Raw genomic sequence first — 18,265 nt, forward strand, 5'->3', positions numbered from 1 at the left:
ATCACAAGGAAATAGAGTGTGTGTACACTACAGACAGTGAGTGCACGCACGCGCACACACGCGCAGGAGCTAGCCTATGAACAGTGACTGAGTGAGTGTCCCTACTACAGTAAGTAAGTAGTAACAGTCAGGAAGTACAACTAGCAGTTACAATAATCAGTAGTAATCACAAGGAAATAGAGTGTGTGTACACTACAGACAGTGAGTGCACGCGCCGCACACGCACACACGCGCAGGAGCTAGCCTATGAACAGAGACTGAGTGAGTGTCCCTAGTACAGTAAGTAAGTAGTAACAGTCAGGAAGTACAACTAGAAGTTACAATAATCAGTAGTAATCACAAGGAAATAGAGTGTGTGTACACTACAGACAGTGAGTGCACGCACGCGCAAACATGCGCAGCAGCTAGCCTATGAACAGTGCACGCGCCGCACACGCACACACACGCAGGAGCTAGCCTATGAACAGAGACTGAGTGAGTGTCCCTAGTACAGTAAGTAAGTAGTAACAGTCAGGAAGTACAACTAGAAGTTACAATAATCAGTAGTAATCACAAGGAAATAGAGTGTGTGTACACTACAGACAGTGAGTGCACGCACGCGCAAACATGCGCAGCAGCTAGCCTATGAACAGTGACTGAGTGAGTGTCCCTACTACAGTAAGTAAGTAGTAACAGTCAGGAAGTACAACTAGCAGTTACAATAATCAGTAGTAATCACAAGGAAATAGAGTGTGTGTACACTACAGACAGTGAGTGCACGCACGCGCACACACGCGCAGGAGCTAGCCTATGAACAGTGACTGAGTGAGTGTCCCTACTACAGTAAGTAAGTAGTAACAGTCAGGAAGTACAACTAGCAGTTACAATAATCAGTAGTAATCACAAGGAAATAGAGTGTGTGTACACTACAGACAGTGAGTGCACGCGCCGCACACGCACACAAACGCAGGAGCTAGCCTATGAACAGTGACTGAGTGAGTGTCCCTACAGTAAGTAAGTAGTAACAGTCAGGAAGTACAACTAGAAATTACAATAATCAGTAGTAATCACAAGGAAATAGAGTGTGTGTACACTACAGACAGTGAGTGCACGCACGCGCAAACACGCGCAGGAGCTAGCCTATGAACAGTGACTGAGTGAGTGTCTAGTACAGTAAGTAAGTAGTAACAGTCAGGAAGTACAACTAGCAGACAGTTACAATAATCAGTAGTAATCACAAGGAAATAGAGTGTGTGTACACTACAGACAGTGAGTGCACGCGCACAGTCGCACACACACGCAGGAGCTAGCCTATGAACAGTGACTGAGTGTCCCTACTAGTACAGTAAGTAGTAACAGTAAGTACAACTAGAAATTACAATAATCAGTAATCAGAAGGAAATAGAGTGTGTGTACACTACAGTGAGTGCACGCACACGCAGGAGCTATGAACAAACAGTGACAGTGAGTGTCCTAGTACAGTTACAGTATATAACTACAATACAAAATACAATCACTCAGTAGTAAAGGACAGCAGAAATACTGGTATAGATGAGAAATAAACTAACAGAGGACAGGAGAGAACAGCTGCCCACACAGGCAGGCCCTGAGGCCTAAAGCTGTAAGCCTGCAGCAGCTGTCTCTATGTAACACAAAAGCTACTAACTAAAATACAATGTCTATCTAACTAACAACAATATAGGTGTATATAGGAGGTGTATGTGAGCAAAAACGCTAGGTGATTGACCACAATAAAGCTCTTGCTAAGCCAACGCACAAAGGAGTAGATCTCTCTCTGTACAAAGTCAGGCAAGGACGGAAAAACCTAACATGGCGGCCGCTATTTATAGGGTAGGGGCTGGCCAGGGTCCCCCTCTGTGATTGGCTGCCGTCAGAGGGCCTGGGAGCCCTCTGATTGGCTCTAAGGACATCAATCTGGGCTATGACGCTATTCGAGCTCGGTATTCGAGCTCGAATAGCGCTGTTAGCTCGAATAGCGCAAATAGTGAATGGGCTATTCGAGTTTACTCAAATAGCCCATTCGAATAGCTCCAGCTATTCGGAGCTCGAATACCGAGCTCGAATAGCTGAAAAAGAGCTCGAATATTCGAGCTACTCGAATATTCGAGCTCTGCTGAGCACCACTGTTGGGGTCATATATCTGCTAACGATTGTGCATATTGCGGTCATATCTGCTACCGATTGTGCATATTGGGGTCAGATCTGCCAACGATTGTGCATATTGGGGTCAGATCTGCCAAATTATTGAACGTGTTTTTTTGTTCAAAGCTGCTCACATTACGTGTATTTTCTTGAGAAAACCTGCACAATTATGTGAAATTTCTCTGGAAAGGGTCACCAAAACTTGGACCCTCTGTCTTTGCGTTGCACTTTTAAAGGGAACCCGAGGTGAGAATAATATTGAGGCTGCCATATTTATTTCCTTTTAAGCAATACCAGCTGCCTGGCTGCCGTGTTGGTCCTCTGCCTCTAATTCTTTAAACCATAGACCCTGAACAAGCATGCAGCAGATCAGATGTTTCTGACATTATTGTCAGAACTGACAAGATTAGCTGCATGCTTGTTTCTGGAGTAATTCAGTTCACTATCAGCAGTTGGCTGATGGTGTAATGGTTAAGGGCTATGCCTCTGACACAGGAGACCAGGGTTCGAATCTCGGCTCTGCCTGTTCAGTAAGCCAGCACTAATTCAGTAGGAGACCTTTGGCAAGTCTCCCTTACACTGCTACTGCCAATAGAGCGCGCCCTAGTGGCTGCTGCTCTGCTCTGGCGCTTTGAGTCCGCAAGGAGAAAAGCGCAATATAAATGTTATTTGTCTTGTCTTGTCTTGTCTTGTCTTGTCTTGTCTTGTCACTACTGCAGCCAAATAGATCAGCAGGGCTGCCAGGCAACTAGAATTATTTAAAAGGAAATAAATATGGCAGCCTCCATAGCACTCTCACCCTGGGTTCACTTTAAAGTACAGTTAGCCCCGCCCTCATCCGGTCATGACCACACCCATTTTTCTTGCCACACCCATTTTTGCCACGCCCATCAGCTACCCCGGAAATTGGCCCGCACCTGCATAGCACCCCCCCCCCTCCCAAAAAAAAATCCTGGAGCCGCCACTGCAGCCAGGCAACCGGTATTGTTTAAAAAGGAAATAAATATGGCAGCCTCTATATCCCTCTTGCTTTCGATTCCCTTTAATACCTGGTACACACCATGCAATTTCCTGTCAGATAGACAGGTCGTATTGATTATTTCCAACAGGTATGATTTGATTTCCGATGGTTTTTCTGATCGATTTTCTGATCACGTTTATACTAAATCAATCGGAAATCAGATTGGACCTGACGTAAATAATCTATTTGACCCGTCTATCTGACGGGAAATTGCATGGTGTGTACCAGGCATTGGGTACACACCATGCAATTTTCTCTTCAGACCCAATTTGAGCATATGATCAGATCGATATTCAGATCTGGCATCGACTGGATATAGGAGGAAGCTAGCATACATATGGATTCCATTTTTTTTTCAATTCCAATCAGACTTTCGATCAGATTTCCAAATGGGTATCGATCAAAAATAAATAGAAAGGACATACACATGGAATGATAGCAAGTATTTTGATCAATATTTTTCAGCATGTTTGACCTACTTCCAATCCAGCAGAAAGAGATGGATTTTGAGCTGGGATTGGTCGCTGGCAGTCAGTGGTCTGTGTGACGAACATTACGGAAAGTCGTGCGCAAGCGCCAACGATTTTCGTATGGCCGTGCCCAATTACTGTCAGTCCTGTGTAAATGTACAATAGATGTCCTTTTTCCTCTCTTCTTACTAAGAGCAACAGTAACCTTCCCCCACATCCTGTGTCAGGAAAGAATTTCACAAGTGGCCAACTCCCCTGCCGAGAAGCCATTTGGCTACACAGCTCATCTTCCCCCAAAAGAAAAACCAGCTCGAACCAGTAAGATTAAAAATTCCCTCCAAGCTCATAGCCTCAAACAAAGGGAACATTAATTTATTAATAATTCAAAATAAGTTTGGCACAGCAAGACAAAAGTTACATTTCCTGATACCTAGGAAACAGTTCTGTCATTCACCTGAATTATCATTTTCTAGCTATCAGGAATCAGTAGAGAAACCACTTTATCCGGCCTGCGTAGAGTGAATGCAATAGAATAGGCGTGTATAACCTCGTTTGATACAGGGTCGCAAGCCGCTTATGAATATAGTCTCGGATTTGCGATGCGCCAATCTGGGGCGGAGTTACACAGATTATTAATAATCGGTACATTTCTTGCTCTGAGTCTGGGGGGCGGCAACCTGCTGATTAGGCGGTAAACCCGCCTTAATCACACCTACTTTCCAGGTAGTGACAGCCCCAAGACTCAGGTCCTATAAAAGTCGGGCGGGACCAAACCTGCCCAGTTCTCCAAATTCCATCGACCAGGAACGTTCATGCAGGCGCTTAAGGAGAGCCGATGCCTGCTGTGTTCAAGGACTATTAACCTGAATGCCTACTTTTAAAATGGACTATTTTTCTTCATTCTTCAAATGGACTGCTCAGCTAACTAAGTAAGAATTTTCTGATTTTATTCCTTTTTATTTTTAAGCTCTGTGTATATATGTTAATTGGTGTATATAACTGTATGTAATGCATTTTTGTTATTAAACGTTTTAAAAATCGTTTAGCGGTTATGACCTGTTGCTGAACATACACAATCGTACCTATTCTCCTGAACTCGCTACCCTGTGTTTAATAGAAGTATACATTTATAACCCGTATGCGAGAACCCGGCCCAGATATAGTGATCTGACCCAGGTTCCTGCATACTGCTAAGGGTTAATAGAGCGTTCTCCAAGTCCTAGTATAATTACAGTAGCGGGCTGTGTAACTCGCTTGGTGGCAGATCTTTGAATTGTATGTGTGAGGTGAATCCGTTGGCATCCGAACGCTCCCTTCACAAGTCAGTTCATCAAATCGCGAACGCGGGTTACCCTTTGTGATGAACAAATGACCGTGTGAGAGGATTTCTGACGCTGATCGATTTACCCCATCCGCAGACCGGCCTTGGGGTCTGTGACAGTCTATATATATTTTTTTTGTTATGTCCAATCATTTTCTAGGATGGAAACAAGATCTGAAGTGAAAATTGCATGGTGTGGGCCCAGGCATGCGAGGAGTAGAGATGGGCCGAACGGTTCGCCGGCGAACGGTTCCCGGCGAACTTCGGTGGTTCGCGTTCGCCTCCCGCAGGCGAACGTTTCCGGAAGTTCGGTTCGCCCCACAATGCACTATGAGGGTCAACTTTGACCCTCTACATCACAGTCAGCAGGCCCAGTGTAGCCAATTAGGCTACACTAGCCCCTGGAGCCCCACCCCCCCTTATATAAGGCAGGCAGCGGCGGCCATTACGGTCACTCGTGTGCTGCCTGCGTTAGTGAGAGTAGGGCGAGCTGCTGCAGACTGTCTCTCAGGGAAAGATTAGTTAGGCTTAACTTGTTCCTGTCTGGCTGCATACCTGTTCTGTGAACCCACCACTGCATACCTGTGCTGTGAACCCACCACTGCATACCTGTGCTGTGAACCCACCACTGCATACCTGTTCTGTGAACCCACCACTGCATACCTGTGCTGTGAACCCACCACTGCATACCTGTTCAGTGAACCCACCACTGCATACCTGTGCTGTGAACCCACCACTGCATACCTGTTCAGTGAACCTGCCACTGCATACCTGTTCTGTTCAGTGGACCCGCCACTGTATACCTGTTCAGTGAACCCACCACTGCATACCTGTGCTGTGAACCCACCACTGCATACCTGTTCTTTGAACCCACCACTGCATACCTGTTCAGTGAACCCGCCACTGCATACCTGTTCTGTTCAGTGGACCCGCCACTGTATACCTGTTCAGTGAACCCGCCACTGCATACCTGTTCTGTTCAGTGGACCCGCCACTGTATACCTGTTCAGTGAACCAGCCACTGCATACCTGTTCTGTTCAGTGGACCCGCCACTGTATACCTGTTCAGTGAACCCGCCACTGCATACCTGTTGTGTTCAGTGAACCTGCCACTGCATACCTGTTCTGTGAACCCGCCACTGTATACCTGTTCTGTTTAGTGAACCGGCCACTGTATACCTGTTCTGTTCAGTGATCCAGCCACTGCATACCTGTTCTGTTCAGTGGACCCGCCACTGTATACCTGTTCAGTGAACCCGCCACTGCATACCTGTTGTGTTCAGTGAACCTGCCACTGCATACCTGTTCTGTGAACCCGCCACTGTATACCTGTTCTGTTCAGTGAACCCACCGCATCAGTGCGCATACCTGTGCAGTTAAGTGAACCCACCTACCTACGTGAGTGCACGCAGTGTGATATACCACTCCGTGCATACCCGATATGGACAAAACAGGTAGAGGAAGAGGTAGTGCCAGAGCCAGAGGAAGGCCACCCGGCAGGTCTGCGCGAGGTAGGTCTGCGCGAGGTCGTGTAAATGTAATTTCGTGTGGACCTGGCCCACAGTACAGTGCTCTGAAGAAGGCACGTCCCATCACCTCCCAAGATTGTCAGGACGTGGTTGAGTATTTAGCGACACAGAACACCTCATCTTGCTCAGCCACCAGCGCTACTACTAGCACCACTTCCGCTGCATTTGACACTTCGCAAGAATTATTTAGTGGTGAAATCACTGATGCACAGCCATTGTTGTTACAGCCAGATGAATTTTCACCAGCTCATATGTCTGAGTTACGCGGCAACACTATGGATGTAACGTGTCAGGAGGATGAAGGACCTACTGATGGTGCAAGTTTGGATTTGTCTGAGGCAAGCGAAGCTGGGCAGGATGATTACGATGATGACGATGATAGGGATCTTCTGTATGTTCCCAATAGAGGAGATGAAGAGGGGGACAGTTCAGAGGGGGAGTCAGAGAGTAGTAGGAGGAGAGAAGTTGCTGAAAGAAGCTGGGGCAGCTCTTCGTCAGAAACAGCTGGTGGCAGAGTCCGGCACCATGTATCGCCACCTATGTACAGCCAGCCAACTTGCCCTTCAGCATCAGCTGCTGAGGTCCCCATAGTGCCCACATCCCAGGGTGGCTCAGCGGTGTGGAAATTTTTTAATGTGTGTGCCTCAGATCGGAGCAAAGCCATCTGTTCGCTCTGCCAACAAAAATTGAGCCGTGGAAAGGCCAACACTCACGTAGGGACAAGTGCCTTACGAAGGCACCTGGAGAAAAGGCACAAACAGCAATGGGATGGCCACCTGAGCAAAAGCAGCAGCAGCACACAAAAGCAAAGCCACCCTCCTTCTCCTCTTCCTCCTCCATCAGGTGCATTATCTGCTTCTGCCGCTTTCTCCCTTCCACCTTCACAGGCACCCTCCTCCACTCCGCCTCTGCCCTTGAGCGGTTCCTGCTCCTCTGCCCACAGCAGCAGTCAGGTGTCCGTGAAGGAAATGTTTGAGCGGAAGAAGCCAATTTCGGCCAGTCACCCCCTTGCCCGGCGTCTGACAGCTGGCGTGGCGGAACTGTTAGCTCGCCAGCTGTTACCATACCGGCTGGTGGACTCTGAGGCCTTCCGTAAATTTGTGGCCATCGGAACACCGCAGTGGAAGATGCCAGGCCGCACTTATTTTTCGAGAAAGGCCATACCCCAACTGCACCGTGAAGTTGAGAGGCAAGTGGTGTCATCTCTTGCGAAGAGCGTTGGGTCAAGGGTACACCTGACCACGGATGCCTGGTCTGCCAAGCACGGGCAGGGCCGCTACATTACGTACACAGCCCATTGGGTGAACCTGGTGATGAACGATGGCAAGCAGGGCGCAGCGGACCAAATTGTGACACCTCCACGGCTTGCAGGCAGGCCTCCTGCCACCTCCTCTCCTCCTGCTACATGCTCTTCGCTGTCCTCCTCCTCCTTGGCTGAGTGGCAGTTCTCCTCTCCAGCTACACAGCCCCAGCTCCGCAGGGCCTATGCTGCATGCCAGGTAAGACGGTGTCACGCCATCTTAGACATGTCTTGTCTCAAAGCGGAGAGTCACACTGGAGCAGCTCTCCTGGCTGCTCTTAAGAAACAGGTGGATGAGTGGCTGACCCCGCACCACCTGGAGATAGGCAACGTGGTGTGCGACAACGGCAGCAATCTGCTTGCCGCTTTGCATATGGGGAAGCTGACACACATACCCTGCATGGCACATGTCATGAATCTAGTGGTTCAAAGATTTGTGGCAAAGTACCCTGGCTTAGCGAATGTCCTGAAGCAGGCCAGGAAGTTCTGTGGGCATTTGAGGCGGTCTTACACAGCCATGGCACGCTTTGCGGAAATTCAGCGCAAAAACAACATGCCGGTGAGACGCCTCATTTGCGATAGCCCGACTCGCTGGAACTCGACCCTGCTCATGTTCTCCCGCCTGCTAGAACAGAAGAAAGCCGTGACCCAGTACCTCTACAACTACAGTAGAATGAAACAGTCTGGGAAGATGGGGATGTTCTGGCCCGACAACTGGACACTGATGGAAAATGTATGCAGGCTCATGCGGCCGTTTGAGGAGGTGACCAACCTGGTGAGCCGCAGTGAGGGCACCATCAGCGAGTTAATTCCCTACGCTTACTTCTTGGAGCGTGCTGTGCGTAGAGTGGCGGATGAAGCTGTGAATGAGCGTGACCAGGAACCGTTACGGCAGGAACAGGCATGGGACCAACTTTCATCAGCTGTTTCCTCAACACCTGCGGCAGCACAGAGGGGGGAGGAGGAGGAAGAAGAGAAGTCGTGTGCAGAAGACGAGTCAGACTCAGAGGATGATGAGCAAGGTGTTTCTTTGGGGGAGGAGGAGGAGGGGACAGCGGCAGGAGAACAACCGCAGCAGGCGTCGCAAGGGGCTTGTGCTGCTCAACCTTCCCGTGGTATTGTTCGCGGCTGGGGGGAGGAGGTTGACTTACCTGACGTCACTGAGGAAGAGCAAGAGGAGATGGAGGGTACTGGATCCGACTTTGTGCAGATGTCGTCTTTTATGCTGTCCTGCCTGTTGAGGGACCCCCGTATAAAAAACCTCAAGGGGAATGACCTGTACTGGGTGGCCACACTACTAGACCCTCGGTACAGGCACAAAGTGGCGGACCTGTTACCAACTCACCGGAAGGTGGAAAGGATGCAGCACATGCAGAACCAGCTGTCAACTATGCTTTACAATGCCTTTAAGGGTGATGTGACGGCACAACGCCAGCAAGGTACCACTGCCACTAATCCTCCTCCCGTGTCCACGCAGTCAAAGACAAGACGCTCCAGCGATCTCATGGTGATGTCGGACATGCAGACGTTCTTTAGTCCAACGCCTCGCCGTAGCCCTTCCGGATCCACCCTCCACCAACGCCTGGAACGGCAGGTAGCCGACTACCTGGCCTTAAGTGTGGATGTAGACACTGCTGTGAACAGCGATGAGGAACCCTTGAACTACTGGGTGCGCAGGCTTGACCTGTGGCCAGAGCTGTCCCAATTTGCCATCCAACTTCTCTCCTGCCCTGCCGCAAGCGTCCTGTCAGAAAGGACCTTCAGCGCAGCTGGAGGCATTGTCACAGAGAAGAGAAGTCGCCTAAGTCACAAAAGTGTTAAGTACCTCACCTTTATCAAAATGAATGAGGCATGGATCCCGGAGGGCTGCTGCCCGCCCCAAGACTAAGTCAGTCCCCGCACACACAGCATCTCTGCCTGCACGCCGTGTGACTGGCTGCCTGGCCTGCCCCAAGAAGACTAAGTCGCTCCCAGTCCCTCCACACAGCATGTCTGCCTGCAGGCCGCTTGACTACCTTCTCCGCCACCACCAACAGGGTCCGGGACTCCAGGCGGATTGCTGAATTTTTTAGGCCGCTGCTAGCAGCGGCCGCTGTAATAATTTTTCTGGTGCGTGTACATGACTGCCTAATTTTTCAGGCTGCACTGCGGGCAGCTGCAACAACAAAAGAAAAGGCATGTACATGCGCCCATTCCCCTTCGTGATCATTACCTTGCCGTGGTGAAGGGGCTTGCGTATCACAATGAAGCAATGACCGGCGCCTAGATGAGTGTCTCGGGGGGCACACCCACGATAATAAGGTCGTTGCCTCATTGTGGTCAGACCAAATTTGATCAGCTGGACAGTCACTGTTCTGTCATTCAGCTACATCAGCCAGGCGACCATATGGGCTGTAAAGCCACCAAAACCTGCACTCTCGCCATGGTGCGCACCAGTCCAGCACGGCCGTCACTACACAAACAGCTGTTTGCGGTGCGTTACACGGTGAGTTTGGTGTGTCAGTGTGAAGCAGTACCTTAATTACACTACCTGATTGATGTATACACATGCAAGATGTTTGAAAGCACTTTAGGCCTGTCATTTAGCATTCAATGTGATTTCTGCCCTTAAAACGCTGCTTTGCGTCAAATCCAGATTTTTCCCGGGGACTTTTGGCATGTATCCCACTCCGCCATGCCCCCCTCCAGGTGTTAGACCCCTTGAAACATCTTTTCCATCACTTTTGTGGCCAGCATAATTATTTTTTTTTTTCAAAGTTCGCATCCCCATTGAAGTCTATTGCGGTTCGCGAACTTTACCGCGAACCGAACCTTCCGCGAAAGTTCGCGAACCCGGTTCGCGAACCTAAAATCGGAGGTTCGGCCCAACTCTAGCGAGGAGGGGGGGAGGTTGGCAGCTCTTTGCATATGGTAGAACATTATACTATGAGTATGGTAGAATTCAGGGCAGTTTCTAGGCTACATTGCTCCCAGAGCAAGGTTGTAAAATGTGTTACTATATTTAGTATTCTGTGACCAGGGTCTGACTGGGACACTGGGGGCCCACCAAAGAAATTTCAACCTGGGGCCCACACATCCAATGATTGCGGGGGGGAAAAGGGCGCGACCATGCACCGGAAGGTGGGCGTGGTCACGATGTATTATGGACAGGGCCAAATGTACATGATCTTAGCAGCATTGTAATTCAGAGACACTGCTGCCCAGCAAAACTTTGCATAGAGTCCCCTCCTTCAATGTAAAGTAATGTCCTTCTTTGCAGAGGTTGTGACCGCATTGGGGTCCTTGGGCCAAAGGGGCCCCGAAGGGCCCTCCCTCAACTACAGTATTACCTCTCTATTGGTCCTGTGCCATTGGCAGGTTTTGGTGCGTCATATCAATTGTTATGTATAGAGTGCTTGGGGGGCCCCATTGTAAAATTTGCATCGAGGCCCACAGCTCCTTAGCTACGCCACTGCTCTCAGCATGAGTGATTACAGCACTGAGAAGAGAATTTTTGTGCTGCAGGCAGCAATTGGAGCTCTGTCAGACAAGGAGGGGGGCCCACCAGAGACCTAGAGGCAGGGCCCACCGTGGGAAAAAACTGTACTACTGTGGCCCAGTCCGACCCTGTCTGTGACAATGCTCTGTCCTCCCACAGATCCTGGTTGTGTCTGGCTCCATCCTGCTGTTACTCTACATCTGGGTCTGCTATGAGAATTTCCACTTCCACATCACCCATTTCTACGCCCACCTCGGCTACCCCAACGCACAACACCTGGTTGGCCAGAGGTACCTGAGAGGTGAGTAATGATCAATCATTCCTCAACTTCATGGATTCACCAGCCATACGGAATCAGGGCTGGTGTTCTGGAAAGGCTTCATAGGCCTCAGCTTATGGCAGCTGCTGCTGAGGAGGCTGCAAAAGGGAAGCAACACATGAAAGAATGGGGCTGCTGCACATGGATGTTACACTTGGAAGATGGGGCTGTACATGTAATGGGAGGGGGGATGCTGTACATGGATGTTACACATGGAAGATGGGGCTGTACATGTAATGGGAGGGGGGATACTGTACATGGATGTTACACATGGAAGATGGGGCTGTACATGTAATGGGAGGGGGGTTGCTGCACATGGATGTTACACATGGAAGATGGGGCTGTACATGTAATGGGAGGGGGGATACTGTACATGGATGTTACACATGGAAGATGGGGCTGTACATGTAATGGGAGGGGGGTTGCTGCACATGGATGTTACACATGGAAGATGGGGCTGTACATGTAATGGGAGGGGGGATACTGTACATGGATGTTACACTTGGAAGATGGGGCTGTACATGTAATGGGAGGGGGGGTGCTGTACATGGATGTTACACTTGGAAGAGGGGGCTGCACATGGAATGGGAGGGGGGACGCTGTACATGGATGTTGCACATGGAATGGGAAGGGGCTGCTGTGCATGGATGTTACCCATGGTACAGGGGGCTGCACATGGAATGGGAGGAGGGCTGCTGTACATGGAAGTTACACATGGAAGAGGGGGCTGCACATGGAATGGGAGGGGGCTGCACATGGAATGGAAGGGGCTGCTGTACATGGATGATACACATGGAAGAGGGGGCTGCACATGGAATGGGAGGGGGCTGACGTATGTGGATGTTACACATAACGAGGGGTCTGCCAGCCAGGACAGGTGAGTCGCTACACTGCTGAAAACTCTGTGAGGGCCCCGGGGACCACAGTAAAATTGTGGGAGACCCGGGGATCCCAGCAGCTGGCTCAGGTGCCTCAGGGGTGGAATTTGTCAGAAATAGGGCCCCGAATGCTGCTTGTGGGGTAGGGAGGTGGGGGGAGGGGGAAGTGGTGCAGGTTAATCTTGCCTAGGATCCCCTGCACATATGACTTTACACCGTTACACATTTGTAGTTGAACAGTTTTGATCGCATAGCATTAATCGGGCTACATCAGTATCACCATATGGGGAAGAAGTCTTCGTGATGTGTGCAGGAAACTTGCAGTGTGTTTATCTTGCAGGCGTCGGAGTCCACAGGAATCCGGAGATGGCACTGCGCTGGTTTAGGTAAGTCTTGCAGCAGTTTGCTCCTGAAAGATAACATTTGGGCTGCATGTGCTGCTGCTGGATCTAGTCCGGCACGACCAGGGCCGGTTTAAGCAACAATGGGGCCCCAGGGCAAAATAAACCTGGGGGGCCCCCCCAACATATACCCCGGAACAGCAATCGGTATTAGGGGACCTTTTTTGCAGCTGGTATAGTCAGGGTGTGAAGTCCCAATCGGTCAGAGCTCCACATTCTGGCTACCCCAGCCTGCATGGGGGACAAGGGGTTAAAAAGTTTCAGGAGGGGGGACCCCACATAATTTTTTTTTTTTTTTTTTTAAATTCCCACACTCTAAACATAAAAAAAAAATTGGGAAAATAGGAAAAAATGCCAGGGATCTTCATACAGCCATATTGCGGCTGTATAGCGATCCCTGGCCAAAGCGCTGCGGCTGCGTATAGACCCCCTGGAAACCCCGTCAGGAAATTTATTGCTCTTTCTTTTGATGCATGTAAAATTACACTACCGTTAGGTTTGCTACTAAAAGTGACATTTACCGCATTTAAAAGTATACTTTTTTCCTTCTAAACTTTAAAATCGATTTTCTCAAAAACTATAATGTATTTTTGAATAATTGTTTTTTCCTCTTATTCCTAATCATCTCCTTAGCATATCCTGCAAATTTAGGGTTTCTAGCATTTAAGGTGGATTTGCTATTAACCATTAAAGTCGGCAGGTTTTTAAATGTATATTTTTTTTTCCTTTGAAACTTTAAAATCGATTTTCTCAAAAACTATAAGGCCGATTTAAAAAAATTTTTTTTCCTCTTGTAGCCACTGGGGGCCCCTACAAGCTCTGGGGCCCTGGGGCAGCTGCCTCCTTTGCCTTAATGGTAGCGCCGGCCCTGGGCACGACATCTAGTTTTCTTGGATCAAAGTGTCAGACAAAGTCCGACACTTCAGTCCCCTCCGGCAACCCTTGTGTAGGGTGAAAAGGGCCTGTCATCCATATTGAGTTGATTTTCCCTGAGCTTTTGTGCCTGGGTCACATTTGTAGTATTGTCTCGCACTCACTAAACTTGAGGATCAAACCCATAGTCTTTAATGAAAAGGGGGATGAAGCCCTCTATGTAATATTCAACAAAGAAAACAGCTGGCACATCCAAAGTTAATGTTTATTGGTTCCATGTAAAAGATATGGCCAACGTTTCGGAGCCACGTAGGACCCCTTTATCAAGGCAATGTTTGCTTGGAATTCCTGCAAAGGAAGTGGGAGTCTAGCTTCTCTAGACACTCGCAGAGCGAGAGCCAGGCTGCTGCTGATCCCAGACGAATGCACATCGCTGTCAGCGATTGTCTAGAGGAGCCAGACTCCCACTTCCTTTGCAGGAACTTCTGCACAGCAGCAGACAGAGCTTTGCCTCCGAGCAAACATTGCCTTGATAAAGAGGTCCTACATGGCTCCGAAACATTGGCCATATTTTTTTGACATGGAACCAATAAAGATTAACTTTGTATGTGTCAGCTCTTTTCCTTGTTGAATTCCTGTCCCTGGGGCCTCAATGGCTTTAAAGTATACCGAAGCTGAAGGCTGCAGGCTCCGTGCTACTGAGCATGCACAGCAATGCTCACGTGTCTACTGCGCGACTACGCTGCAAGGTGAGGAGCTACGCAGTCCCCTATGTGGAGCGGGACCACGCTCAGCAACAGGGGACACGGTCACCAGATCTCAATAGGATGCTGACTGAGGCTTCCCTCTCTTTGGGCTCGGGATTGCTTTAAAATGAATACAGGTGATCCTGGGAAAGGGAATAAAAACTCAGAGAGGCTCCAACTCTTCCACATGCTCAAAAAGAAAGAAAAACATCTTTAGGGCTGGAACCTACTAGAGCGATTTTTTTGAGCGTTTAGGGAGCGATTCAAACCGCTATCGATTTCCCTAAACACTCGGCTAATGTTAATGGATGGGCCAAATTCCACTATCGCAAGACATGCAGCATTTTTTGAGCGTTATCGTTTACGTTCTGCAAAGTATATAAACGTTGCCGTAATTGCTCATGAATCGCTATACAGAGCAATTTGCTAGCATTTTTAAATTACAGCACACTGTAACAAAAATTTAAATTAATTGAAAGGACCAATCAGAATTAAAAATTCTAATCGCAAGTCGCTACACAATCTCTGGCAAAAAGCTTAAACGTTTTAACCACTTGATGACCCACCCTTTACCCCCCCTTAAGGACCAGCGCTGTGTTTAGTGATCTGTGCTGGGTGGGCTCTGCAGCCCCCAGCACAGATCAGGTTGCAGGCAGAGAGATCAGATTGCCCCCCTTTTTTCCCCCCTATGGGGATGATGTGCTGGGGGGGTCCGATCTCTCCTGCCTGCGTGTGGCTGGCGGGGGGGGGGGCACCTTAAAGCCCCCCTCCGCGGCGAAATTCCCCCCTCCCTCTCCTACCTGCTCCCCCCCGGAGATCGGGGCTGCACAGGACGCTATCCGTCCTGTGCAGCCAGTGACAGGCTGTCCCCTGTCACATGGAGGCGATCCCCGGCCGCTGATTGGCCGGGGATCGCCGATCTGCCTTACGGCGCTGCTGCGCAGCAGCGCCGTACAATGTAAACAAAGCGCATTATTTCCGCTTGTGTTTACATTTAGCCTGCGAGCCGCGATCGGCGGCCTGCAGGCTATTCACGGAGCCCCCCGCCGTGAATTGACAGGAAGCAGCCGCTCGCGCGAGCGGCTGCTTCCTGATTAATCAGCCTGCAGCTGGCGACGCAGTACTGCGTCGCTGGTCCTGCAGCTGCCACTTTGTTGACGCGCATTATGAGTGCACGGTTGGCAAGTGGTTAAAATCGCTACCAACATCGCCAGAAAACGCTCAAGAAATCTCTTACAAAACGCTAAAGAAAACACTAGCGATTGCGATTAGCAATAGCGCTTTGTAGTGGGTTCCAGGCCCTAAAGAGAAACCGTGACCAAGAAATGAACTTCATCCCAATCAGTAGCTGATACCCCCTTTCAGTGGTGCTCATCCGGATTCCGGATACCCAAACTACCCAGATAATCTGAACTTTTTCCACTATCCGAATAACAATTCAGATATTTTTTTTAATCTGTTTTGACTATCCGAGCAAACTTGGATTTCCCATCTGAAATCCGAAATCCGGACGGATAGTTAGTTCAGATATCCGAGCATAATCAAAAATCACCTTCAATGGCAAAAATCCCTTTCGAAGGCATCCAGGAGAGAGAGAGAGAGAGAGAGAGAGACCTCCGAACGGGTTTTTTTTTTTGCCATTTTCAGGTCACTTCCGGTGTTCTATCTGGATATTTGAATCCAGCCGGACACTGAGGTCGGATATCCGATTCGGATCCGGATTGGAAAATTTTAAACTCGGATATCTGACCCGGATCGGATAGAGGGGTATCCGGATCCGAATTAGATCCAGATAGTGAAAAGTGGTATCCGAGCAGCACTGCCCCCTTTTACATGAGAAATCTATTCAATTTCACAAACAGATCATCAGGGGGCGCTGTATGGCTGATATTGTGGTGAATCCCCTCCCACAGGAAACTGTCAGGACCATGGTCCTGGCAGTTTCCTGTCTGTAAACCTTGTTGCATTGTGGGAAATAACTGTTTACAGCTGTTTCTAACTGCCAAAAAAGCAAGCAGCATCTTCTTCCACTGACATCACCTGCCAGCAGTAAAAATGTCACCATGTGATAAATGTCAGAATGTAAATTAGGGAGAGGAAATATTTTACAATGGGCAAACACCGACTAAATCATTTATACATAATTATTGTAAAAATGAAGCACTTTTTTTTATTACATTATTTTCACAGGAGTTCCTCTTTAAATGTTGCTGTCCATGTCTCTGAGAGATTTGCCTATTTCCTGTGAGGAAAGGAAGTGATGGAGACTCTCTTATGCTGGATCCACACCATACAATTTTTTGGCAGATCTACCTGCCAGATGGATTATTCCCAGCATGTCCGATCTGAGGATCGATCTTTTTTTGAGAGATTTTCTGATCGATTTTCGTTCGCTTCTATGAAAATCGATCAGAAAATCGCAAAAAAAACCTATCGATGCTCAGATCGGACATGCTTGAAATAATCGATCTGGCAGGTAAATCTGCCAAAAAATTGTATGGTGTGGATCCAGCATTTGAAGGGGATATTCAAGATCCAACCCATGTTCACACTATCCTAAATGAAAATACAGTTTTACTGTTAGAAAAAAAAACAAAAACAGCAAAGTCCCCGTTATCAGGAACCCAGGCAACCGGTAGTTTCAACTAACCGGCACGTCTGAGGGATAACTGGGAATTTGCATTTGGCTGGTTTTGAGGCTATTTAAATACTTACCGAGCCTCCAGCGATGCCTATCAGCCTTCCTGCAGCACCTAGCGGCTTCCAGCATCCGTGTACACAAGTCGACCTGTCACGTGACCCGATGCAGGTCAGCTGACACGCCGACTTCCGTGCCCCGGGAAAGCCAGAAAGCCACTAGGAGCTGCAGGAAGGCTGCTAGGCATCACTGGAGGTTTTGTGCATTTTAGGCTGGGGCATCCTTTCATTCTCCGGCATCCATCCTTGACACCGTATTGCAGAATATTGCTAGACCGGCCTTATCATACTTGTTGGCAGGGTTGCCAACTCATCCCTTTAATTACTGACACATATGAATCATACAGGTTTTGTGGCTATTTAGATGCAGTTAATGCACTGGTGATGTGCAAATAGCCCCAGAACCTGTATAACTTAGATGTGTCAGTAATTAAAGGGATGAGTTGGCAACACTGCTTGTTGGTCAGGTAGGAAATGTCAGTTTTCCCTTACTGACCTGTCTTTCTCTCAGCAGACGCGCGGCACAGAGCACACTGGTGGCGGCTGCAGGATGGAATCAAACTGTGACTGCTTAATCATTAACTCATTGGCAACTCGTTAGCACCTCGTGAGGATTTGGACTTCACTCTCCGAAACTCTACGGCTGTTCTCTCAAATCTGTCAGTCATATGATCTCAGAAAAAAAAACACATATATAAGTAGATAAATACTTGCTCTAATTACATAACATATGTATTGCACTGTTCACATTTTGATTTAAGTGATTTTTCTATAGTAAAAAAAAAAAAAGAGAAAACCATTCTTAGTATTCCTTCATTTTAACGTTGGCTATTTTGAAGCCAATCCTGATGTCATTTCCTCCCTTACTCTCCTCTGCCTGATTGTGTATGCATTGCCTGCCCTTCACTATAGAAAGTGCATTGTCTCAGCATGATATTGGCCAATCAGAGAGGAACAGAGGTGTGGGAGGGGAAAACAGGAGGGAAAGAGGCTTCAGCCAATCAGGCTGATTAGTTAAGTCTGATGGGAATGTAGAAAAGCAAAAAAGGACAACCCAGCATGCCCTGCAACTTCCTTTTTGTGAACCAAA

General features: G+C 48.6%; 1 protein-coding gene across 1 annotated transcript in view; it reads right to left on the reverse strand.

The window, feature by feature from the left end:
- Window positions 1–18,265, reverse strand: part of SPNS1 (SPNS lysolipid transporter 1, lysophospholipid) — a 129,071-nt gene that overhangs the window by 98,011 nt on the left and 12,795 nt on the right. The window lies entirely within an intron of this gene.

This window comes from Hyperolius riggenbachi, chromosome 7 (genome assembly GCF_040937935.1).
Source record: "Hyperolius riggenbachi isolate aHypRig1 chromosome 7, aHypRig1.pri, whole genome shotgun sequence".
NCBI lineage: Eukaryota > Metazoa > Chordata > Amphibia > Anura > Hyperoliidae > Hyperolius > Hyperolius riggenbachi.